Raw genomic sequence first — 27,545 nt, forward strand, 5'->3', positions numbered from 1 at the left:
AGCATTTCATAGAAGGTCTTTGCAGATTCCTCCATCTCATCGTCCGAATCACGAGCATCATCAAAGTCTTGCACCATGTCTTCAATCCCGGTACCATGCTCCTTGGTGCGACGACGAATCACCACAGGTCTGGCACGTTGGTCAGACTCACCATGAAAAGTCCACACCGTATAATTAGGCGTAAAACCCCACTTCTGGAGGTGTTTACCCATTTCAAACTCTGTCTGCTTTTTCCAGTTGTCGCAGTTGGGACAGGGGCACCATGTTTTATGCTGGCCATTTTGCAAATGCGGCTCTCACAAACCCCCTGGTTTTTGTTAACCATTCATGGGTCATGTCTTTCTGACTAGGGTGACCAGTGTACATCCAAGCACGATCACTCATGTTGCCTAGCTACCTATGGGGGCACAAGAAATAAATATATAATTCATCATCTATATTCATACGCTAATCAAGTTTGTCAGTTTTATTACGTCCATGCAACCTACACGCTAATAGGTAAAGATAGGTCCTAATCCCACCCGAGTATGTGTAGACTGGGTTCGTTTTCCCATGCTCTGCTCCAGATGCGACGCAGAATTTCGACAGCACCTCCCCACTGTTCTCCTGATACACGTCTCGGCAATAAGCAGAGAGGACGTGTACCCGGAGAACAACAGGGGAGGCACTGACGAAATTCCGCACCGGATCCGGAGCACAGCATACGGGAAAACAAACCCAATCTACACATACTCAGGCTGTCCATGGATAATGTTGGACAATTCGAAAGGATGGCGGTTATAAATATGCAAAGAAATGCATATTTATAGATGTCGCCCTTTCGAATGGGAGACGCATACTGGTCACGCATACTCATGATTGAAGAAACCTATAGCTAGCAAGTTTCATCGGCACGAAGACCGGGACAGAGCAAATTAAGGGGGTAGGAGGAGATGTCATTTGTGCTCACCAAGAAACGCAAGGGCGGAGCTCGTCCAACGCACGTGGAGGTCGTCGAACAACTGCACATTGAAATTCACCCGATCAACACAAATATGATGTTTTTATAATTAACATAACTATATGACCTAACTCATAACTATGTGGGTCAGTGTCATCGGGGGTCGAAGGTCACTGGCGTCGGGGATTGAGGTCTTTTCGGTCAACAAGAGGCCGAAGAGGTGTCGGGGCTCGGGGGTTGGGGGTCAGTGGCGTCGAGGGTCGGGGTAGGGGGTCGGGGGTCGAGGGTGAGTGTTGTCGGGGGTCGGGGGTCGGGGTCAGTGGCGTCGGGGGTCGGGGTTGGGGGTCGGGGGTCGAGGGTGAGTGTTGTCGGGGGTCGGGGGTCGGGGGTCGAGGGTCAGTGGCGTCGGGCGTCGGGGATCGGGGGTCAGTGGCATCGGGGGTTGGGGTAGGGGGTCGGGGGTCGAGGGTGAGTGTTGTCGGGGGTCGGGGGTCGGGGGTCGAGGTTACCTATAAAACTTTCCAGGTCACCTATAAAACTTTCCAGCTCCAACTAGCTAAAACTATCTCTAGCGGTGGCATCCAAACAGGGCCATTGTGTCGTGCTTTCTTACCATGTTCTCCTAATCTTTTCAGATGTGACGTGGTAGTAATTTTAAATTATTTTATTCATAAACCAGATTACTTACTCAGTCTTCTAATGTATATACGATGCACTTTTTTCCATGACCTCTACTTATACATTGGTTTTGTTCACTAGATTCCTGAATTCAGGGCACGTGCGTTTGCTCGGATTGATGCATGAATAGTACTTGATGTCCTCTACATGCACGATGAGTGTATAACACTTTAACATCACATATTAGGGGCACTTTTACCCATCTTAACATCACATTGAGTTGGTGTAAATATAGAGAGTCGATGCCAGGGTCTATATAATTGATATGCATACAACCAATAGGAAGTTAACACGCACATATCAAAACGGCCAAACATAGAGCCATGACACAAACTAAGCGCCCTAGGGTATGGAGGGCTAATGACATGCTCCACATGCAGACACGCACCATTATTCGCAGCAGTCTCAGAATTTATTTTGTTGAACACTAAATCATTAGGAAAATCAATTAAACCAAAGTTGTCACATGTCACTGTAAATTTTGGGAATTTGGTATGGCCTTTGTTTAACACAACGCATTAAGTAAAACTGACATTTATATGTTAATCATATTTCCACAGCAGACAAAAAGATATTTGTATTTGCATAATTTCTATAACAACATTGTGCCATTCTACATATTCGAAGGTGTCACCTCCTTTATTTTGTATCATTTATTCAAAGAGAATAGATATTAGCATGAGAATATTTTCTTTGTGTAGGTATGATGTGTCATGTGTCCAAGAATTACTACCAAATTGATGGTAAATAGCAGTACGAACTCATTTTTTTCATTTTCTCCTATACAGAATAATCTCACCGTTTTTACAAGGAAATAATCTCACCGTTTTTGCTGGCTGCTCCGGCTAGGCGGCGAAGGAGGGTGCGGGCGACGGAGGGGGGTGGCGACGAGGCTCCAGGGCGTCCGGGGCGAGGAGGAGCGTCAGGGGGGCTGCTCGTGCTCCTGACGGCGTGGCCGGACCGGGGGAGAGGTGCGGCCTGCAGGGGGGAGCCGATGGGGAGGGGGGTGGCGACGGTGGGGAGGGCGGGGAGGCGCCGGACGGTGGGGGAGGGCGGGGAGACGCCGGCCGGTGGGGGAGGAGGTGGCCACGGTGGGGAGGGCGGGGAGGTGCCGTCCGGTGGGGAGGGCGGGGAGGCACCGGCCGGTGTGGAGGGAGGGGAGGCGCCGGCCGGTGGGGAGGGCTGGGAGGCGACGGCCGGTGGGCGCAAGCTGGATGGGGGAGGGAGCGTGCGGGAGGAGGGCGACGAGGTGGGTTTTTTTTTGAATCAACGAGGTGGGGTTGGAGCGTTAGTGGGCAGCCGTGGGGTTGATTTCTTTGCCGTCCGCTGTGCTCCAAGGCAGACGGCAAAGGAGCTTTTGGCGGACGGCAAAGACACGGCGGTTGGAGCGTTAGTGGGTAGCCGTGGGGTTGATTTCTTTGCCGTCTGCTATGCTCCAAGGCAGACGGCAAATGAGCTTTTGGCGGACGGCAAAGACACGGCGGATGGCAAACGTAATGGCTACAACTGCGATTTTCTTTGCCGTCTGCATGGGCCATCTTTGCCGTCCGCTAGCTGACGGCGAAGAAGCGACTCATGGCAAAGCACTTCTTTGCCATCTGTCAGATCTTTGCCATCTATTTTTTGGTAGCTGACGGCAAAGAGCTTCTTTGCCATCAGCCCGCAGACGGCAAAGACACGGCAAACGGCAAATTCTCTGATTCTAGTAGTGCCTAGGCCCTCTCATATGGTACATTTTCCAGAGGCTTGAGAGATGGACCAAATTTCCCGCCACTGCTTGTACTGCTAGCTGTCGGAGAGAAGGAGGCGTATCTCTTCCGCTTGACAGAAGGAGGCGGATTGCTCTGACGCGTCGGATGAGCTGGAGCGGAGGCGTTTGTCTTCCGACATTGCCGACGAGGCGAAGGAGGAGGCGGACTGCTCTGACAGGCCGGAGTAGGCGAAGGAGGAGGCGAAGTGCCCTCATGCGTCGGAGGAGCTGGAGAAGGAGGCGGAGTGCTCTGATCACTCGCCAGAGGAGGAGGAGGAGGAGGGGAGGAGGCGGAGTGCCCTGACTCGTCGTCGTCGGAGGAGGAGGCGGAGGCGTCCTGTTTGCCAGCTTGATGAACTCCTTCTACCATAGACATGTACTCCCCACAGCACGAACCAGCTCAATCTCCTCTTCACTAGTAGGGTGGTCAAGCTCGAGCTCCTCAAAATTCTCCATTACTTGATCGACCATCACAACAGCATAGCCATGTGGAATCGGAAGGCAGTGAAAAGTTTCGTTGGGTTGACGAGGTTCAACAGAGCCGACAACCGCCATGAAAGTGAGGTTCCGACATTTCATCATAAGCTCGCAACGTTGAGCCTCCCTGATAGTATCCACGGGGTAGCTAGGAGCAGTGAAGTCATGCTGAACGGGCTCCATGGAAGCCATGCTGCTTCTCCGCTGAGATGGTGGGGTACCTTCTAGGATAGCTTCGTGCCGATGAGATGATTGGCCGGCAGCTCGCTGGCTCTCAAGTTCCTCTAGCTTTTGTAGTCTTGCCTTGATGTGTTGCATGTCGCTCAGCTCTGCTTTCCTCTTTCTCTCCCGGCTTCTGTAACTGCTTGCGTTAGGAAACCCAAACTTCCACGGAACGGACCTTGGTGTGCCTCATGTTCGTCCAGGGTGCTCAGCATTCCCTAGGGCCTGAGTCAGCTCGTCATTCTCTTTGTCTGGAATGAACTTCCCTTCCTGCGTTGCAGCGATACACTTCTGAAGCTTTATCATGGGTATTGCAAGTTGCTCGTCCGTCCAACGACACTTCCCTGTTTCAGGGTCCAAAGTTCCCCCAACCCCGAAGAACCAAGTCCTTGAACGCTCTGGCCAGTTCAATGTCTGTGGTTGGACCCCTTTAGCAATCAGGTCATTCTCAGCATTGTCCCAGAACGGCCGGGCGTCGAGGTAGCCACTTGACCCCATGTGATGGTTGCTACAGCGGCAGAAATCCTTCTGCTGCCTCTTGAGATTGCATTGGTTTTTTCCTTGAAGAGGAAAGGGCGATGCAGCACAGGAGCAGTAAGTATTTCCCTCAGTTTGAGAACCAAGGTATTAATCTAGTAGGAGAATCGCGCCAAGTCTAGAGTACCTGCGCAAACACAAAAGAGCTTGCAACCAACGCTATAAAGGGGTTGTCAATCCCTTCAAGATTGATTGCAAAGTGAGATCTGGAGGTGGAAAGTGCAACAAAGTAAAATTGTAAGGCTGAAAATATGGTGTGAAGTAGACCCGGGGGAAATAGTGTTCACTTGAGGCTTCTCTCAAAATAGCAAATAATATGGTGGGTGTACAAATTACTGTCGAGCAATTGATAGAACCGCGCAAAGTCATGACGATCTCTAAGGCAATGTTCATACATATAGGCATCACGTCCGAGACAAGTAGACCGATACATTCTACATCTACTAATATTACTCCACACATCGACTGCTATCCAGCCTGCATCTAATGTATTGAGTTCATAACGAATAGTGTAACGCTTTAAGCAACATGACATGATGTAGAGGGATAAACTCAAACCAATGATAGAGACGCCATCTTTTTACCATTGATGGCAACAACACGATGCATGCCTCGCTACCCCTTGTGTCATCGGGTGAAGTCACCGCACGGTATGAAGCCAAAACCAAGCACTTCTCCCGTTGCAAGAATCATAGATCAAGTTGTCCAAACAAAACCCACAACTCGAAGAGAATTACAAGGATATGAAATCATGTATATAAGAGGCCAGAAGAAACTCAAATAAGATTCATAGATAATCTGATCATAAATCCACAATTCATCGGATCTCGACAAACACACCGCAAAAGAAGATTACATCGGATAGATCTCCATGAAGATTATGGAGAACTTTGTGTTGAAGATCCAAGACAGATAAGAAGCCATCTAGCTACTAGCTATGGACCCGAAGGTCTATGGTGAACTACTCACGCATCATCGGAGAGGTCATGGTGTTGTTGAACAAGCCCTCCGTATCTGAATCCCCCCTCCGGCAGGGCACCAGAATGTTCCCCAGATGGGATCTTGCGGAGAAAAAAGCTTGCGGAGAAAAAAGCTTGGCACCAGAATCGTCCTCTGAAAAGGGTCAAAAACATGGAAAAAACAGGAACTGGCACTTGGCACTGAGTTAATAAGTTAGTCCCAAAAAAGATATAAAAGACATACAAAACATCCAAAGTTTGATAAGATAATAGCATCGAACTATCAAAAATTATAGATACGTTGGAGAAGTATCAAGCATCCCCAAGCTTAACTCCTGCTCGTCCTCGAATAGGGAAGTGATAAAGACTGAATTTTTGATGTGGAATGCTACCTAGCATAGTTGTCCTTTGTAACTTCTTTCATGTGACATGAATGTTCAGATCCATAAGATTCAAAACAATAGTTTGCTATTGACATGAAAACAATAATACTTCAAGCAAACTAGCATGGTAATCATGAACTTTTGAAATAACAAGGCCAAAGAAAGTTATCCCTACAAAATTATATAGTCTGGCTATACTCCATCATCCCCACACAACTAATTTAAATCTTGCACAACCCCGGTATTGGCCAAGTTATTGTTTTCGCACTCTTACTTTCTCAAACCTTTTACAACTATCACGCAATACATGAGCGTGAGACTTGGATAAAGCACTATAGGTGGAATAGAGTGTGGTGGTTGTGAGACAAAAAAGAGAAGATGGTCACATTGACTCGGTCTATTAAAGGGCTATGGAGATGCCCATTAATAGATATCAATGTGAATGAGTAGGGATTACCATACAAAGGATGCACTAGAGCTATAAGTATGTGAAAGCGCAAAAGGAGAACTAGTGGGTGTGCATCCAATTTGCTTGCTCACGAAGACCTAGGGAAATTTGAGGAAGCCCATCCTTGGAATATACAAGCCAAGTTATATAATGAAAATTCCCACTAGCATATGGTGGTGACAAAACAAGAGGCTCTCAATCATGAAGAACATGGTGCTATTATGAAGCACAAGTGTGGAAAAAGATAGTAGCATTGTTCCTTCTCTCTTTTTCTCTTTTTTTTATTTGGGCTCTTTGGCCTCTTTTTTTCTTTCTTCTCTTTTTTTATTTGGGATCTTTGGCCTCTTTTTATTTATTTATTTCCTCACATGGGACAATGCTCTAATAATGACGATCATCACACTTTTGTTTACTCACAGCTCAGAGCTTAGAACGATGATAACTCTATAGGAAATGCCTTCGGCAGTGTACCGGGATGTGCAACGATCTAGCTTGGCGTATGATGTTGAAACATCTCGCTAGCTATCTTACGATCATGCAATGGCAATATGAGAGTGACGACACAAGTCATGAGGCGGAACGGTGGAAGTTGCATGGCAATATATCTCGGAATGGCTATGAAGATACCATAGTAGGTAGGTATGGTGGCTGTTTTGAGGAAGGCATATGGTGGGTTTGTGCACCGGCAAAAATTGCGCGGTACTAGACAGGCCAGCAATGGCGGGAGGTGAAAGTGCATCCATACCATGGACTCACATTAGTCATGAAGAACTCACATACTTGTTGCAAAAGTTTTTATTAGTAATCGAAACAAAGTGCTGAACGCATACTCCTAGGGGAAGGGTTGGTAGGTGTTAACCATCGCGTGATCCCGACCGCAACACAAAGGATGACAATCAATAGATCAATTATGCTCCGACTTCATAACATAGTGGTTCACCATACGTGCATGTTACGGGAATCACTAACTTCAACACAAGTATTTCTAGATTCACAGCACCCTACTAACATAACTCTTAATATTACCAAATCCACGTCTCAAAACTAATTGAGAGGGATCAAACTTATCTTTCTACTCAATGCTCATGAAGATGGAAGTTTTTGTATCCTCTTTGGGTAACTATCACCTTTGGGACTATTTTCATAGCACAAACCAACTACCAAGTCACGCACCGCCGTGCTCTAAAAATATCTAAGTGAAGCACATAGAGCAAAAATTATCTAGCTCAACAGATTTATGTGAAGCACGATGAGCATTCTAGTAAATTCACAATGAGTGCATGTCTCTCTCAAAACGTGTGCAGCAAGGATGATTGTGACACAAAAAAAAGAAAAGACTCCTACGATACAAGACGCTCCAAGCAAAGCACACATCATGTGGTGAATAAAAATATAGCTCAAAGTAATGTTACCGATGGATTGAAGACGAAAGAGGGGATGCCTTCCCGGGGCATCCCCAAGCTTAGGCTTTTTGGTGTCCTTGAATTTGGCTTGGGATGCCTTGGGAATACCCAATCTTGAGCTCTTTCCACTCTTTATACCTTTGTCCATGAGAACATCACCCAAAATTTGAAAACTTCACAACACAAAACTTAAACAGAAACTCGTGATATCGTTAGCACAAAAAAACAAACTACCACCTCTCTAGGTATTGTAGAAAACTTTATTTCTATTCATATTGGTGTTAGATTACTGTATTATCACTTTTCCATGGCTAGTACCCCCCAATACTATCCATAGTTTCATCAAAACAAGCAACCAACTCAACAAAAACAGAATGTGTCAAAAACAGACTAGTCTGTAGCAATCAGTATACTTTGTATACTTCTGGTACCTAAAAAATTCTAAAAACTTACGATTACCTGGGCAAAAGGCATATCAACCAGCATAAAAAAGAATCAACTCAAAATCTCTTTCTGAATAAAAATAAAAAATAATCTCGTGAGCGAAAAGTTTTTGTCTTTTTCCAGTAGGATCAAACAATCATCAACAATACTAGCCATAAAAGTTTTGCTTGGCTCAAACACAAAAAGAAACACAAAAGACACAATCATAAAAGAATTATGATGGTGTGGACGCAAAAAAAACAGAAAGAAAAAGATAAATTCATTGGGTTGCCTCCCAACGAGCGCTATTGTTTAACGCCCTTAGCTAGGCATAAGGCGATAGAATCACGTATCGCTGTCTTTGGTGCTCAAACCATAAGTAGCCCTCATCATAGATTCATTAGGCAATCTTATTTTCTTTCTAGGAAAATGTTCCATGCCCTTCTTTAAAGGAAATTGAAATCTAATATTCCCTTCCTTCATATCGATGATATCACCGATAGTCCTTAGGAAAGGTCTACCAAGAATGATAGGGCATGTAGGATTGCAATCAATGTCAAGCACAATGAAATCCACGGGTACATAGTTCCTATTTGAAATAATAAGAACATCATTGATCCTTCCCATGGGTTTCTTGACAATAGAATCCGCAAGATGCAAATTAAGAGAACACTCCTCAATCTTACTAAAACCCAGAACATCACATAAATACTTTGGAATCGTGGAAACACTAGCACCCAAATCACACAAAGCGTTGCATTCATAGTTTTTGATTTTGATTTTGATAGTAGGTTCCCACTCATCATGAAGCATTCTAGGGATAGAAACTTCTAATTCAAGTTTCTCTTCAAGAGATTTTATCATAGCATCGACGATATGATCGGTAAAGGCCTTGTTTTAGCTATAAGCGTGTGGAGAGTTTAGCATGGATTGCATCAAGTAAATGCATTCAATCAAGGAGCAACTATCATAATTTAATTCCTTGAACTCCAAAGTGGTAGTTTCATTACTACTCAAGGTTTTAATATCTTCTACTCCACTTTCAATGCTTTTAGCATCAAGATAGATGGACTCCAAATCATTGGGGTGTTTTTCAACCAAAGTGGATTCATATCCAGCCCCATCATCATTAGGTTTCACACAAGAAAACAAAGATTCAATGGGAGTCACACCAAGCACTTTAAGATCTTTGTGATTCTTATCATGAGAACACGCCCTTTTAAGCCATTAATGTCTAACATGAATTTGGGCGGTTCTTTCTTTGCTCTCACTCATGGAAACACGCATAGCTTTAAAAGTTTCATCCATATTGATATTTGGAGGAGCACATCTAACTTTCAAAGCATCAATATCACTAGACATTCTATCAATGCTCCTAGCCAAATCGTCAATTTTGAGTAGTTTTCCTCTATGGACGCATTGAAAATCTTTTGCGAGTTGATAAACTCTTTGATATTACTATCTAGATCGGAGGGTAATCTACTGTAATTTCCATGAGTATTGTTGTAGGAGTTACCAAAGTTATTAGATGGGTTACTAGGAAAAGGCCTAGGAACATAGTTTCCACTAAAAGCATTGTTGTTGCCAAAATTATTCCTACCAACAAAATTAACGTCCAAGCTAGCGTTGCTACTCTCAATGAAGGAAGACAAAGGCATTTCATTAGGGTCTAAAGGAGCACTTCTACTAGTAACCAAATTCATTAACTCATCCATCTTAGCACTCAACGAGTTAATTTCTTCTATACCGTGTACCTTCTTACTAGTAGGTGACCTTTCAGGGTGCCACTGAGAGTAGTTCATCATGATATTGTCTAGGAGTTTTGTGGCTTCTCCTAACGTGATATCCATGAATGTTCCACCTGAGGCGGAGTCCAAGATATTTCTAGAAACAAAATTCAAGCCAGCATAGAAGATTTGTATAATCATCGAAAGACTCAAGCCATGAGCGGGACAATTTCTAATCATCAATTTCATTCTCTCCCAAGATTGTGCAACATGTTCATGACCAAGTTGCTTACAATTCATAATATCATTACGGAGAGAGATAATCTTAGCCGGCGGAAAATACTTAGATATGTAAGCATCTTTGCACTTATTCCAAGAATCAATACTATTTTTGGGCAACGATGAAAACCAAGTTTTTGCTCCATCTCGCAACGAGAAAGGAAAAAGCTTCAATTTAATCACATCATTATCCACATCTTCCTTCTTTTGCATTTTGCAAAGCTCAATGAAGGTATTAAGATGTGATGCGGCATCTTCACTAGGAAGGCCGGAGAATTACTCTTTCATAACAACATTCATCAAAGCAGCATTGATTTTGTATGATTCCGCACTAGTGGCGGGAGAAAATGGAGTACTAATAAAATCATTATTATTAGTATTCGAGAAGTCACAAATTTAGTGTTTTCAGTCATGGTGACTTCACCAAGCAAGCAAGCACACAAGCGAACAGAAAGCAAGCGAGAGAAAAGGGAAAAGAAAAAGGAAAACGAAAAAGGAAAATATTTTTGTAAATTTCTGTTTTTCAGAAGTGGGGGAGAGGAAAACGAGAGGCAAAAAAGTAAATGCAAGAGATGAGTTTGCGACACTTAATTGGATGAGTTCTTGACTTGATCCTCCCCGACATCGGCGCCAGAAATTCTTCTCCTACGGTGCAAAAATCCTTTTGCTGCCTCTTGAGCTTGCGTTGGTTTTTCCCTTGAAGAGGAAAGGGCGATGCAGCACAGGAGCAGTAAGTATTTCCCTTAGTTCGAGAACCAAGGTATCAATAGGAGATTCGCGCCAAGTCCAGAGTACCTGCGCAAACACAAAAGAGCTTGCACCCAACGCTGTAAAGGGGTCGTCAATCCCTTCAAGATTGATTGCAAAGTGAGATCTGAAGGCAGAAAGAGCAACGAAGTAAAATTGTAAGGCTGAAAATATGGTGTGAAGTAGACCCGGGGACCATAGTGTTCACTAGAGGATTCTCTCAAAATAGAAAATAATACGATCGGTGAACAAATTACTGTCGAGCAATTGATAGAACCGCGCAAAGTCATGACGATATCTAAGGCAATGATCATACATATAGGCATCACGTCCGAGACAAGTAGACCGATACTTTCTGCATGTACTACTATTACTCCACACATCAACCGCTATCCAACATGCATCTAGTGTATTGAGTTCATAATGAACAGAGTAACGCTTTAAGCAACATGACGTGATGTAGAGGGATAAACTCAAACCAATGATGAAAAACCCATCTGTTTATCCTTGATGGCAACAAGATGATGCGTGCCTCGCTACCCCTTCTGTCACCCCACGGTATGAACCCAAAACCAAGCACTTCTCCCATTGCAAGAATCATAGATCAAGTTGGCCAAACAGAACCCACAACTCGAAGAGAATTACAAGGATATGAAATCATGCATATAAGAGATCAAAAGAAACTCAAATAACTCAAATAAGATTCATAGATAATCTGATCATAAAACCACAATTCATCGGATCTCGACAAACACACTGCACAAGAAGATTACATCGGATAGATCTCCATGAAGATCATGGAGAACTTTGTATTGAAGATCCAAGAGAGAGAAGAAGCCATCTAGCTACTATCTATGGACCAGAAGGTCTATGGTGAAGTACTCACGCATGATCGGAGAGGAAATGCTGTTGATGAAGAAACCCTCCGTGTCCGAATCCCCCCTCCGATAGGCACCAAAACGTGCCCCAGAGGGATCGTGCGGAGAGAGAAGCTTGCGGCGGCGAAAAAGTATTTTCATAGATCTCTTCGTCAGTTTTGGATTTTTTTTTGAATTTATAGGCGAAAGACACTACAAGGAATATGCTAATGCACGACGCTATTTATTCGTCGTTGCATGGTCACGGTTTTTAATTTACGACGATCTCACGACGAAAAACCAAGCGTCGAAAACGGAGCGTCACAAATGAACAGCAGCGACGTTTTGATCAAAATCATCGTAACTTTTACATGCAATCAAAACCAGTCCTACGTGGCAAAATTATGACGAAATCAAAACGTCATGGTTGAAATCAGCCCAACCGATTTCAATTGATAACATGGGCTGGTTTTATTTCTTTTGGGCTTCTTTTTGGGCCTTAGCCTATTTACAGCCATTTCTAGTAAAAAAAATTCAATTTTTTTTGCATCATTACAATTTGGGCCCTGTCCTTTTAATGCCCAAATATATGTGGTCCAGTTTCAGTTTTGGCCTTTTTTTATTTTTGAATTCAGCTACTTTTTGTTCCAGAACTTGGTTTCATTTTTATTTATTGGGCCTTTTCAATCCAATTATTTGTCCAATATTAAATCCAACACTATTTCATATTTAAATCAAGAAAACTCCAATTAAAATTAAAATCATCCATCATATAACATAACATAATACATCTCCCAGGTTTATATAACACAAATAGTGATTGGGGCCCGCCATGACGCGCCGCCTAAGCAGAAGGTCGGCGGAGTGAGGTAGAACGCGCCCCTTCCACTCTCCTATTTGTACCAAGGGTGCTCAGTGATTTCTAACTACCTCGGATACATTAATAAAGAACACAAGTAGGGAAACAATGACTAAGAACAATCTGTAGCATTGTTTATAAGACAAAAAGCTACACTTGTGAAAAGAGAGCACATAGCACATCAGCAGCACATGCCCATATGACCTTGGCTATTACGGCCAGGTCCAAAAACTCAATCGGCATGAAGTTTAGCGTCGCCATGTCGGCGATACCATTGGTTGTGTGGCGCCGGTAGCAGCACCATCATTGAACCCATCCTCAGCTAGCATTCTAGCAAGAGGGGGTGATATACCCAGCCCCTGCAGCATGATCACCGACACCCTACTTGCTTGCATGGTACCTCCTGCACCTGCCATATGTATGAAGATTAATTCAGCTACAAACATTTCAGAACTACAAATGTGGTTAGATATATGTGGATAAGACTTTTGGGTTGAAAAAAATAATTAATTTGTAGGATGACCTCTTGACCAATTTGAGAGCATGAGCTGACATAGACCAATTCAGTAAGAGTTGTCTACATAGCAAACTGGACAGGTTATTTGCAGAGGGATCCTCCATAATTATTATTAAATAGAGAATATCAGGAAACTAAGATCAACCTTGGAAACAAGAAGTTCATGCAATATTTATGTTTGAGATATCTTTGTCCCTCCCCATGTGGGTGTTGGCTCAGCAGGTGTTGGTTAAATATGGTATGATATAATTCCAGAAGCGGTAGGCACATATTTCTTCAAGAAAATTTGGCGACAAAGAACAATTCTGAATAAAGACCTAGAACCACTACCCTAAATGAGAACTATCTGAAAGACATTGCATTCCTATTTCTGTCGCTCTGAAATTCCACCTACTTGTGTTGGCCAACCAATAGATTTGGTTACAAAAATGGCCAAATAAATAAGCAAGTCTATCCACATGCCAATGGTCAAGCAAGTCTTCAAGTTGCATTGACATCTTCAAAATGTCAACACCATTGGAGAATGTTAGTCCTGGTAAACTAAATACACTGATATCTGGATATTCAGAGCTTCTATATTGCAAGCCTGTGTACCTGATCAGACTCCAAAAACAGCTGAGGCGCACACAAATGTTAGGTTATACTAGCAAAAGGGGCACATGACAAGTTAAGTGAGTATAACTGTCAGCAGGTAAACATTAAATCTTCCGCGGTTAACATAGACTCATAATCTTTACACATCTGCTGGTCAGATATGACAACTCTAGGGGAAATGACATGCTCATGAGCTCTCTCTAAACCTGCTTCTAGTGAGAAATGGCAACTCTGAATTTAGTAAAGTAGGAGTAGAAAGTAACAGCTCTGAATTTTTGGCAATTTTTGGATCAAACGTATCATGCAGGCAATGAACTTTAAGATGAAAGTGATCATTAAAAGATATACTCACCACATATGTGTGATGTAGATGTGAAGGCATGGGTTGTACAGGGTTGACATGAACATGAACCACATCGCTCTACACAAAGGTAAGACACACATGTGAAAACTAATATCTGTATCCATCTGAAGTTTGGAAGGCGCATCCATTCAGGCAGTAATGAGAATGCATATACAAGGCACGTAGGCAAACAATCCCAATAGTGCATAACCGGTGAATGGATGTCAGATCAACCTTAGTCCATTTATGTTGCACGCAGTCATGCACAAAGCGATTCTGCTGAGGTATGGATGCGCTAGCAAATATGGTCTGACGGCTCGAAGCTGGTGTGTAAGAATTTAATATTTTGCGGAGGGAGTTCACTTGTTTTGTCGATCCAAAAATGAAATCAACCTGACAAAACAACTCTGAATTTTTGGTAATTTGGCATTGCACGCTGCCAATTTAGTAAAGTAGGAGTACAAGTAAGGCAAGTATAAACGAGAGATTAGGATCGAATTAAATTATACCTTCCCGGATCACCGTGTGCAGCGATGCAAGGCTCGACGGTGGAGGCACCGAACTAAATACAGCTGCATTGTATAACAAATCTGTATTAACAAGAGATTAGCTCGTATGTTAATACAGTTGTGCAAAGGTTAATACAACTGTGCAGCGACCCCAACTCGACACCGGCGGTGGAGGCACCGAACTAAGAAAAACTTAATCTAACAAGAAGATCACCTGGAAGGACTGCCCATGGTTACAACCGTGTTAAAATACAGCTGCATTGTATAATATAAAAAATACGACTAATATATTTCTAATCATAAACATTCTAGTACTTAGCCAAATCCACGGACCACAGGGCATTCAGCCAAACAAGGCACTTGATGATCAGGGACTCCCAGAAGCGTTGATTTTGCTACTCAGAGCGATCATATCTTCCTACAAAATAATCTGAGCACCGACACTAATATAGGATCGCTAGCATAACCCACACCCTTCAGCCCGCTCAAACAAACAAGCAAGAAAAAAAACCTGTCGATTATCTGCAGAGAAGAATATTCATTAGACCCTGTGGAAACCAGACACGACCACACCAGATCGATTCGATCTCACAGTTCACGCTCTAGAATCAGACAGATTTCTAATAAAATATTGTACTCAAGAACATTGAATTTACTAAAACAACTCTATCTATTCCTTGGACAGACGGGAGGAAATTCCCAATTTCCCCCAAATCACCAAGCCGTGCCACGGATCCAATTTCGAGCGCGGATCAGCATCCCGAGGCATACAATCCAATGCTCGCCCGGATCACCAGGGCGCCGGCAGGATCGTCGCCTGAGTCGACGAGACAGATTAGCTCGTATGTTAATACAGTTCGTGTTAGAATGTTAATACAGATGCACAACTGTAATAACGAGAGATTAGCTCGACGGTGGGGAGGAAGATGCGGACGGAGAGCGCCGCGTTGGGGTCGATGTGGATGTCCTTGGAGGCGACCCCGTCGGGGGCGGAGAAGGCTGGGTTGGCCGGCGCCGTGGCCTCATCGACCCGGCAGGAGACCTCGAAGTCGCCCCCGCCCCCTTCGCTGTCGGCAGCGTTGGCGGCGTTGGCGAGGGACTGGAGGCGGTGGCGCAACAGCAGCTTGAAGAAGACGGCGTAGATCTTCATGCCGACGCTCGGCATGGCTCGGTCCCGCAGCGGCGAAGGAGCAGGAGATGTGGAGGATGGTGGAGGGTACGCAGCCGGAGTAGCGGGGGTTGCGAGACTGCGTAGGACTAGGGTTCCTGTGCGAGAGAGATGTGGAGGATGGCTCGGTCCCGCGGCGGCGAAGGATCGGAGAGTGAGGGGAGAGGGAGATCTAGGAGAGGGCTAGGGTTCCTGTGCGCCAGAGAGAGCGATGGATGGATGGGGATGGGGATGGGGATGGAGAGATGGATGGATGGATGAACGCCATGTCATCGATCCATGCCACAACCAATTCCACCAATTAGAATAAAGTATATATAATTGTATTTTTTCTATTGTTTTGCTTCTACTTTTTCACATGATAAAATCTAAATATGATCTCTTAGAGTAGACAAGATTGCATCTTGCAATTACAAACAATGTTGCCAAAGGACTTTTCATTTTTTATTCACAAAAATTCCATTTTCCATTTTTCAAGTGCCCAAAGTTAGTTTTTTGTGAAGGACCTACCAAATATTTGTTGCAAAATTAGACCAAATCATTTTTCTAAAATTTGAGGTCTTATTAAATGTACAATTGACCAAATGGTTTGGTGCCAAAAGCTTTTGATCCACCTCTCGTGAAAAAGACAAATTTCTTTGATTCAGCTCGAAGCGAGTCAAATTTGAAGTACAACTGTTTGATAGATTGCTCTTTAATTTTCCCAAAAATCATTTCTATGTACATAATTATCTATATAATCATAGAAACACCAAAATATTTGCAAGAATCAAGCCCTAGCTACGAACGGTCATACCCACCGCTTGAATCGCATTTTGAAACAGGCATGAAAAATTCAAAAAAAAATCAAAAAATTGAAAAACCTTCGCATTGTGTCATTATATGTGACCAAGTTACCAGGAAAAACAATAAAAGTTATAATATGGCAATTATTTAAAAAAAGTGTTCTCATAAATGGGCTATCATATGTGAAGATTCATGGCTTTTAAGCCAAATGACCAATCTTATGGTCACATTCATGGCATAGTTTGTTCAAATGATCTAATATTCTGCACAAGGGTGTGTGTTGGAATGGCAAAGAATGTTGCTTAAGGAAGTTTTCATTTTTCTTGTATGAAAAATTCATTTTTCCAATTTTCAAATGCCCAAAATGAGTTTTTTTGTGAAGGACCTACCATATATTTGTAGCAAAATTGGACCAAATCATTTTTCTAACATACTAGGACATATTTAATGTACAATTGACCAAATGGTTGGGTTTTAAAGGTTTTTATCGACCTCTCGTGAAAAAGACAAATTTTCATTGAATCAGGTGAAAGCGGGTAAAATTTAAACTGCAACTACATTATAGTTTGCTCTTTATTTTTCCTAAAAATCATTTCTAGGTACAAAAGTATCTATTTAATCATAGAAACAACGAAATATTTTCAAGATTCAACCACTAGGTAGGAACGGTCATACCCGCTGTTTTGACCGCGTTTTGAAATGGTCATGAAAAATTCAAAACAAATTCAAAAAAATGGAAAACCTATGCATAGAGTCATTATATGTGACAAAGTAACCAGGAAAAACAATAAACTTGTGATACAACAATTATTTTAAATAAGTGTTCTTAGAAATGGGCTATCATGTGTGAAGATTCATGTCTTTCAAGCCAAATGATCAATCTTATGGCCATATTCATGACATAGTTTGTTGAAATGATATAATATTATGCACAAGGGTGCATATTGGAATGGCAAACAATGTTGATTAAGGAAGTTTTCATTTTCCTTATATGAAAAATTCATTTTCCATTTTTCAAGTGACCAAAATTAGTTTTTTTGTGAAGGACCTACCATATATTTGTTTCAAAATTGGACCAAATAATTTTTATAAAATACTAGTCCATATTTAATATACAATTGACAAAATGGTTGGATGTTAAAAGCTTTTATCCACCTCTCGTGAAAAAGACAAATTTATGTCGATTCAGTTGGAAGCGGGTTAAATTTGAACTGCAGCTGCATTATAGTTTGCTCTTTATTTTTCCCAAAAATCATTTATAGGTATATAAGTATCTATTTAATCAGAAATGCATGGTGTGGTGCCTTGACGTTGAGGTTTGGATGGTGGTCGAGGGCCCCAACTCTAGAGCGCGTGAACTTGCATGCCGGACGCATGGCCATCGCCTGACCGTTGCGTTGCCACGCGTTCTAGGTGGAATAGGCATGTGTGGTGGGTTGGACAATCCCTCGGTAGGTGTTAGCAAGAAGAATACAATAGAATAATCTCACGAGGAGACTGAACTAAGGTCAAACATGAATTAACAGCCAAGTGTTTGATTAGCGGTGCGGGTAATTCACATAGACAATGGGCCTAAGTTTTGGCTGAGGATGATCATCTACTAAGGAGACTCTCTTGGAAAATTTCTAGCTCAAATGGATGAATCTAGGTGGCACTTTCTTTGCAAAGTAACACCCTATGCAGAAATATGAATGTTGAAGCTGGGATCAAATGAATGAATGGATTGAGCTGAAATTTGGTGTATGGTGTTAATTTGGGCATATGAAGGCACTTTATAAAAATTATACCATTTGGACATGCCAAAGTGACACTTCCTTCACAATGTGCCAATCTGGACAGAAAATGGTAATTGAAACTGGGCTCATATAGATGATTGGATTGAGCTGAAATTTGGTGGAGGATGATATTTTGGGCACATTAAGGTACTATAAAAATTTCATAAAATTTGGATAAACAAAAATTGTACATCCTTCCCAATGCTCTCTACTGTACAGAATATTGGGAAAAATATTGAGAGAAATTGGATGAATTAAATGAGCGAAAATTTGGTGGAGTGAGGTTATATGGTGAGTGTCGTCCCGTGGTAAATTTTTATCAAGTATAAAGCAATATAAAATGTAGTTGCTTCACAAAATGAAAATATTACCAGAAACAATGATTGGATGATGAGCTCACATGGATTGTTAGATGTGGCTAAAATTTCATGGAGAGCTATGTTTTGGGCACTTAGATGATGTGGAAAAAATTCAACTCATCACGATATTCCTATTTAGTACTTCCTTCACAAAGCTGTTAGCTGAACACAAATTTTGGAAATTTGCTGAGAAAGATTTACTAGGCAAATCGTTACGAAAGTTTTCATGAGGCAATGATTTGGATAGGAAAGAGTGCCCAAAAAATATGAGGGTAATCAAAGAAATAGAAATAGCACTTCCTTCACAAAGTGCTATTCTGAACAGAATAGGAAAATGAATATTGCTGAATTATTTTTGAACTATGGAAGGAAGGGTTTTCACTTATTTGAGAAATATATGATCCAACATATTTATGATAATTGTTCTAGAATTTTTGGAATGACAGAATAGTAGGTTGCTTCACAAACTAGGATGAGGTGGGATAGAATGGACCCACGAGTGACATGTCAACATAGTTAGAACATCTTACGATATTTTTACAATCGTCGCAAAAGTTATGACGATCTCATATTATGCGGTTACGACGTTTTTGACTCACATCGTCGTAATTTATATGTAGATTTGATCCCCTCAAATGGTTTACGGCGATCTTGGATGAAATCATCATAGATTTATGACGAAATCATCAACAACATCTTAAAAACGTCATGTATGAGCATATTCCTTGTAGTGAGAGGTAGGGCAGACGAGCCACAGGGGGCCCACAAGCCTGCTAGGCGCGGGCCCCCCTGGCCATGCCTAGGGGGCTTGGGGTCCCCTGGTGGCCCCTGCCTTGGTTCTCAAGTCTCGTGCGTATCTTCTGTTCCGGAAAAAATCTTTTCGGAAGTTTTATTCCTTTTGGACAGCATTTAAAATCCTCCTCTGAAAAGGGTCAAAAACACGGAAAAAACAGGAACTGGCACTTGGCACTGAGTTAATAAGTTAGTCCCAAACAGATATAAAAGGCATACAAAACATCCAAAGTTTGACAAGATAATAGCATGGAACCATCAAAAAATATAGATACGTCTACGTTGGAGACGTATCAAAGGTGATACTGCTTCTTTGTGGCATTGTTCTTGTTTGTTCCTGACATTTTCTTACTCTTCTCCGATGACTTGTAGGCCACAAATGCGGGCCAGTGATCTATTATCTTCTTAAATCGGCCGACGAATTCTGAAGTCTTCCCTTTGTCGACAAACATTGATTTCAAATCATTCTTCCACTTCCCGAATAGATGTGCCATCTTCTTAAGATCACACGCCTTGACTAGTGGCTCTATAACTGGCTTATTCAGATCTTCCTCTGGCAGTAGGGTGAAATTTGCCTTCAGCGCGGTCCAAAGATCATCTTTCTGCCTATCGGTGACATAATCACCTTCAGGGACGTCGTCGCCCTTAGGATTTTTCCATTGCTTGACGCTAATCGGGATGTTGTCCCTAACAATAGCTCTGCACTGAGCAGAACATGCGTGCTTGGTCAGCTTGGGTTCAATCGGTAGGCCATCGCCCCCGATTGCTGTGATTGTGAACTTTTCATCCATGCGCAACCTTCTCTTCGAGGCTCGTCTCTTTACCGAAGTTTGGCTCGATCTAGAGGGCTATAAAAGAAGAATGAATGAAGTTTTAATATGTGTACATACCTTCGGGCTTAATTAATATATATAACTCGCGGGACTTTGCAACATCTCCCTCCTCCGTTCGGTCACCGGAGCCGTCATCATGGTCTCCTTCTTCCTCCGGCCTTCGGTCACCGGAGGCATCATGATCATGTCCTTCCTCCTCCATTGTTCGATCATCCGAGACGTCATCCTCTCCTTCCAGACCATCGGTGTCGTTGAGATACAACAAATAATCACCGACCATTATCTCCCCCAACATCTATTCTCTTTGATCCATATAGTTTCTGCAAATAATCATCGAGCATTATCTCCCCAACAACTTTTTATTAGTATAATGAAATTTTATATATTATGATTTTGTTCAATCTCAGGTACCTCAATATTTCAAAGCTAGCAACATACAGATATAAAACAACACCGGTCGATTTGGCGAGCTACATTAAAATAGATAATGTGTATCTTTCTTATATTATCTGTTTAGTTCTACATGACTAGAAGAGATAACTTTTTCTCTTTCACCTGCAAAATGCCATTTAAAAATGTCGTTTGATTTGTATTTTTTCTATACTTTGGCATGTGCCTCCTTGGCGCCGGATGACACTGTCTGGATGCTGCACCATTGGGAACTCTTGTCGAACCGACGAATCCTACTTTATAGTTTGCTACAGTTGCACGTTACTAGATATTATTATTGTTCTCCTCCCCCATTGCAACGCACGGGCATGCTTACTAGTGATATATAATGCAATAGATCTCAAGAGGCAAAAAGGTTTTCTTCCAGTTAGAACCAATAATAAACTTAATACATCTCGAATTTAATCTCGGATACATCTCAAGTATAATCCATATATGAACAAAATTTGTATGAGCAACGATATGCACGGGCAGCGGCGGCGACAAGCAGAGCACGTGCAGATGAGGAGCAAACCGGGGCCTACGGGCTTGGGGCGGCGACAATGACGGGCTTGGGGCGGCGGCGACGAAGGGCTCGGGGCGACGGCGACGGGCTCAGGGGCGGCCACGACGACGTGCTCGGGGCATTGACGGCGGCGAGGAGGACTGGATCAGGGGCGCCAGTGATGGCGACGTGCTCAGGGTGACGGCGACGGGCTCGGGGACGACAGCGAAAATGAGGAGGACTGGATCAGGGGCGGCGACGATGAGGACTGGCTCGGGGGCGACCGCGAGCAATGGGAGAGTTTTGGGGGAAATTTCGACAAGTCCCGCCTATATGCGAAAACCTTCTGTCCCGGTTGGTGGCCGGAACCGGCACCAATACCACCCTTTCGTCCCTGTTGACTCAGCACACCGGGACTAAAGGTCAATTTTCAGTTGCCAAATGGCGGGGAAGAAGATACCTTTATTGCGGAACCAACCGAGACGAAAGGGTGCCGTTTGTACCGGTTTGTGCCACCAACCGACACTAAAGTCCTTTTCTGGTCCCGGTATGTGCCACAAACCGACACGAAAGGCATGTGCTTGGCACAGTTGCGGTGCGGTTAGATGTTTAGTCCCACCTCGCTAGCCAAGGGAGAAGTTTGGTGGTTTATAAGCGCTTGTGCACACACTGTCTCGAGCTCCTCTCATATGAAGGCTTCCGGGCCTAAACTGTCACTAGCTGTTGGGCTTTCTGCGGGCTTCAAACCTGGCCCAACAGTCTAGTTGGGTTTCTAGTCGTATTCAGGACATGGTGGCCCATTAGTTGACATTTTTTGAAGAATATAGTTTTTTTCCTACTTACTGCTTTTCAGTGATTCTTTCATTTTTTTGGAATTAATTGAACTCCAAACCTTTTGTGTGTTCAAAATGCACCATTCAAAGCCACATCATCAATTTTCAACTATTTCTCACTTCATTCGGTATTTCTCATGTATTTAGTGATTTTTTTACCTAAATGGCCCAGAAATTTAAAAGCACTACAAATGAACTCTGAAAATGTTGAAAGTTGCCATGGTATGACCATTTCAGCCACATAGCAGGCTAAAAAGTTGAGAGGTTTGCGGGAAAAACTGGACGCACTTCGTCTACTAATCGGACAATCTCTTTCGAAGTATTAGGGTTTCATACAAAAACTCATCTCTTACAAAAGGGATTTAATTTTTTGGAATTATTTGAACTCCACACCTTTTGTGTGTTCAAAATGCACCATTCAAAGCCACATCATCAATTTTCAACTATTTATGACTTCATTTGGTATTTTTCATGTATTTATTGATTTTTTTGAGCTAAATGACCCAAAAATTGAAAATAACTTCAAATGAACACTGAAAATGTTGAAAGTTAGCATGGTATCAACATTTCACCGACATAGCATGTGCTAAAAAGTTGAGAGGGTTGCGGCAAAAACTGCACGCACTTCGTGTACAAATCGGACAATCTCTTTCGAAGTATCAGGGTTTCATACGAAAACTCATCTGTTACAAACACTACTGGAATTAGCTTCTTTGCCGTCTGCCATCACAGACGGCAAAGAGTATATCACAAACGTCAAAGAGTATATCACAGACGGCAAAGAATCTCACTGTCGCCAAAATTTCTGCGTCAGCCTACGACGACATTGTAGCTTCTTTGTTGTCTGCCTCACCGAAGCGGACGACAAAGAGCTTTGCCGTCAGCTTTCCATGAGAGCAGTCGACAAATATGTCGAGACGGCAGCCGGCAAGTGTTGCCTCCTTATGGGGCTAACGGAGGCTTTGCCGTCTGCCTCCCCCTCTTCTTTGCCGTCTGCCTCCCCCTCCTCTGTGCCGTCTGCCTCCCCCCTCTTCTTTGCGGTCAGCCTCCCCCCTCTTCTGTGCCGTCTGCCTCCCCCTCTTCTTTGTCGTCAGCCTCCACCTCCCCCCCTCCTCTGTGCCCTCTTCCTTGCCGTCTGCCCCCCGTGGAAGTAGACGGCAAAGAGACTATATGGCCAGCTGCTGCTGCCCAGGTTGCACAGCTGGGTGCCACGTGGCACCTTTGCCATCAGCTCGCACACGACAAAGAGCCTATATTGTCACATTTTTGTTTATTTTTTCTATTTCACAGCACATATATATATAATTCATAGCACATATATGATAAATAGGTCACAACACATATATGATATACATATAAAGCTCATCAATGCCATTTGTTCATCAACGTACATCCCATATATCAAAAGAACCAACACATACAAAGTTTCATCCATATATACATACATATAGTTGCACATATATTGTTCATCCATATATACATATACATATAGTTCCACATTCTTCATCAACTCAAATAAAACCGGGAACTAAAGCACTCCAATGCCAGCTTCCATGCATGTAGTACATCCAATCTGCAAAATGGGAATAAGAAAGTCAGAAGAAGAAGACAAGCAACATATATATGACAAATAAGCTAAATTTAAGAAGAAAGAGAAGAAGCAAGAAGAGAACAAGGAGAATAAAAACAAGAAGGAGGAGGAGGAGGAGGAGGGGAAGGAGAAGGAGGAGGAGAAGAAGAAAAAAGAAGAAGAGAAGAAGAAGGAGAAGAAGAAGGAGAAGAAGGAGGAGAGAAGAAGAAGGAGAAGAAGGAGGGCTCCTTCTCCTCCTTCTCCTTCTTCTTCTCTTCTTCTCCTCCTCCTTCTTATTCTCCTTCTCCTTCTCCTTCTCCTTCTCTTCTTCTCTTCTTCTTCTTCTTCTTTTTCTTCCTTCTTTTCATTTCTCCTCTTCTCCTCTTCTTGGAGCTAAATTAGGTAACTATGTCTTTTTGCAGCTAAATGGGCTAATTATGTCATTCTAGAGGAAAACAAGCTAAGTATATAATATTAATGAGCTAACCAAGGTTCTCATGCCATTTTGAGCTTATTATGTCTTTTAGGAGCTTAATTAGTCATTTTATTGAGCTAACCAAGGTTCTTATGATGTTTTTACCTAACTAAGCTAATTATGTCATTTTGGATGATAATTGGCTAAGTATGTCTTTGTTGGCGAAAATAAGCTAAATTGAAGAAGAAGAGGAGAAGAAGGAGGGAAGAAGAAGGAGAATAAGGAGGGCTCCTTCTCCTCCTTCTCCTTCTTCTCTTCTTCTTCTCCTGCTCCTTCTCCTTCTCCTTCTCTTCTCTTTCTCTTCTTCTTTTTGTTCTTCCTTTTCATTTCTCCTCTTCGCCTCTTCTTGGATCTAAATCAGCTAACTATGTCATTATAGAGGAAAAAAAGCTAAGTATATAATATTAATGAGCTAACCAAGGTTCTTATGCCATTTTGAGCTTATAATGTCTTTTTGGAGCTAAATTGGCTAATTATGTCATTGTTGGGGAAATTAAGGCAAGGAAAATATGAAAGAGGAGAAGAAAGAGGAGGAGGAGGAGAAGAAGAAGAAATAAAGAAGAAGGAGGAGAAGGAGGAGGAGGAGAAGGACTAGAAGGTCCTTGGCCTTCTCCTCCTTCTCCTCCTCCTCCTCCTCCTTCTCCTCCTCCTCCTCCTCCTCCTCCTCCTCCTTCTCCTTCTTCTCTTCTTCTTATTCTTCTTTCTTTTCATTTTTCCTATTTCTTCTCCTCTTCTCCTCTTCTTGGAGCTAAATTAGCTAACTATGTCTTTTTGGAGCTAAGTGGGCTAATTATCCCATTTTAGAGGAAAACAAGCTAAGTATATAATATTAATGAGCTAACCAAGGTTCTTATGCCATTTTGAGGTTATTTTGGCATTTTGGAGCTAAATGGGCTAATTATGTCATTGTTGGGGAAATTAAGGCAAGGAGAATATGAAATAGGAGAAGAAAGAGGAGGAGGAGAACAAGAAGAATAAATAAAGAAGAAGGAGGAGGAGGAGGAGAAGGACTAGAAAGTCCTTGGCCTTCTCCTCCTTCTCCTCCTCCTCCTCCTCCTCCTTCTCCTCCTCCTCCTCCTCCTCCTCCTCCTTCTTCTTCTCTTCTTCTTCTTCTTCTTCTTCTTCTTCTTCTTCTTTCTTTTCATTTTTCCTATTTCTTCTCCTCTTCTCCTCTTCTTGGAGCTAAATTAGGTAACTATGTCTTTTTGGAGCTAAATGGGCTAATTATCCCATTTTAGAGGAAAACAAGCTAAGTATATAATATTAATGAGCTAACCAAGGTTCTGATGCCATTTTGAGGTTATTATGGCATTTTGGAGATAAATGGGCTAATTATTTCATTGTTTGGGAAATTAAGGCAACGAGAATATGAAACAGGAGAAGAAATAGGAGGAGGAGGAGAAGAAGAAGAAATAAATAAGAAGGAGGAGAAGGAGGAGGAGGAGGAGAAGGACTAGAAGGTCCTTGGCCTTCTCGTCCTCCTCGTCCTCCTCCTCCTCGTCCTCCTCCTCCTTCTTCTCCTCCTCCTTCTTCTCCTTCTCCTTCTCTTCTCCTTCTCTTCTCCTTCTCTTCTTCTTCTTCTTATTCTTCCTTTTCATTTCTCCTATTCTTGGAGCTAAATTAGCTAACTATGTCATTATAGAGGAAAACAAGCTAAGTATATAATATTAATGAGATAACGAAGGTTCTTATGCCATTTTGAGCTTATAATGTCTTTTTGGAGCTAAATTGGCTAATTATGTCATTGTTGGGGAAATTAAGGCAAGGAGAATATGAAAGAGGAGAAGAAAGAGGAGGAGGAGAAGAAGAAGAAATTAAGAAGAAGGAGGACAAGGAGGAGGAGGAGGAGGACTAGAAGGTCCTTGGCCTTCTCCTCCTTATCCCCTTCCTCCTCCTCCTCCTTCTCCTCCTCCTCCTCCTCCTCCTTCTCCTTCTTCTCTTCTTCTTCTTCTTCTTTCTTTTCATTTTTCCTATTTCTTCTCCTCTTCTCCTATTCTTGGAACTAAATTAGCCAACTATGTCTTTTTGGAGCTAAATGGGCTAATTATCCCATTTTAGAGGAAACCAAGCTAAGTATATAATATTAATGAGCTAACCAAGGTTCTTATGCCATTTTGAGATTATTATGGCATTTTGGAGCTAGATGGGCTAATTATGTCATTGTTGGGGAAATTAAGGCAAGGATAATATGAAAGAGAAGAAGAGAAACTTAGCGTAGTGGTCATCAAGGAGGAGAAACACCTCGAGAAGGGTCGTGGGATGCCGCTCTGGAGTTATTCTGCAGAATAGATATTTTGCAATGTCTCAGTAGCATGATGACACTCAGTTATTAATACTAGTTTATAATGAAACTCACCGTGCCAATCGAAGAGAAGACGGGCATCGGCGGAGGGACTTGACCGCTCTTCTCGCACAGACCCTCAAGAGTGGGTCGTATTAGTTAGTAATGAAACACACAGTACACACATGATTTGGCTAATGTGAAAAAAGACTTACCACAAAAAGCTCGTACAGGTCCCGTTGACCCGCCTCATTCTGGGACCTCTCCTCCTCAATCAATTGTGTCGTGGTCTGGTCCCTCTCATCAAGAGCAGCCTGAAGAGCAGCCTGGCTTGCCAATCTCTCTTTCTCAAGAGCAGCCTGGTTTTCCAATCTCTCTTTCTCAAGAGCAGCCTGGTTTGCCAATCTCTCTTTCTAAAGAGCAGCCTGAAACACCATTCCTCGTTACCACAGTAATGATCTATGGTGACACACATAATGAAATGGATGAAAGTGTTCTTAGTCCGTACAACTAACCTCGATGGCAAGATCGACTGGCCGTGGACGACGCGTTATCTCAGGACAGCTGCTCGACTGGCGCGCCTTGATCTCCGGGAGTGTGAGTGGACAACGTATTATCCCATCTCCAATGGCTATCGAGCCATGGGACCTCCCGCCACCAGATATCATCACCAGCTCTGGATCCAAAGGTTCCTGGCTAGGCTTAAAGTCATCCCCTTTCATAGCCTTCCCCGCGTCCCTGTATCCCACGAGCTTGTGCTGGGATGATATGTTGGTGAAGTTATTGGGATCATCCAGGTCAGACTCAGAGAATGCCTGTGCCTTCTTGTACGAGGCAGTATGGGCCATGTCATAAAGGTCGTACAAGTGTGGCATCTCCGTCTTATTGTGCTGCGCCTAAAAGAGAGGAACAAAATATTAGCATGAAGAATGAATTGCATGAATCATGAAGAAAATCACATACCCAGTTTCGTCCGAACTGAAGTCACTTGGCGTTGCCTTGATGGTGTGGAACACCAACCATTTGGCTACGCCGATCCTTCGCGTTCTCGTGGATGGCTCGCCAGCTGCATGTGCACCACTCATCA

Source organism: Hordeum vulgare, chromosome 7H (genome assembly GCF_904849725.1).
Source record: "Hordeum vulgare subsp. vulgare chromosome 7H, MorexV3_pseudomolecules_assembly, whole genome shotgun sequence".
Taxonomy (NCBI): Eukaryota; Viridiplantae; Streptophyta; class Magnoliopsida; order Poales; family Poaceae; genus Hordeum; species Hordeum vulgare.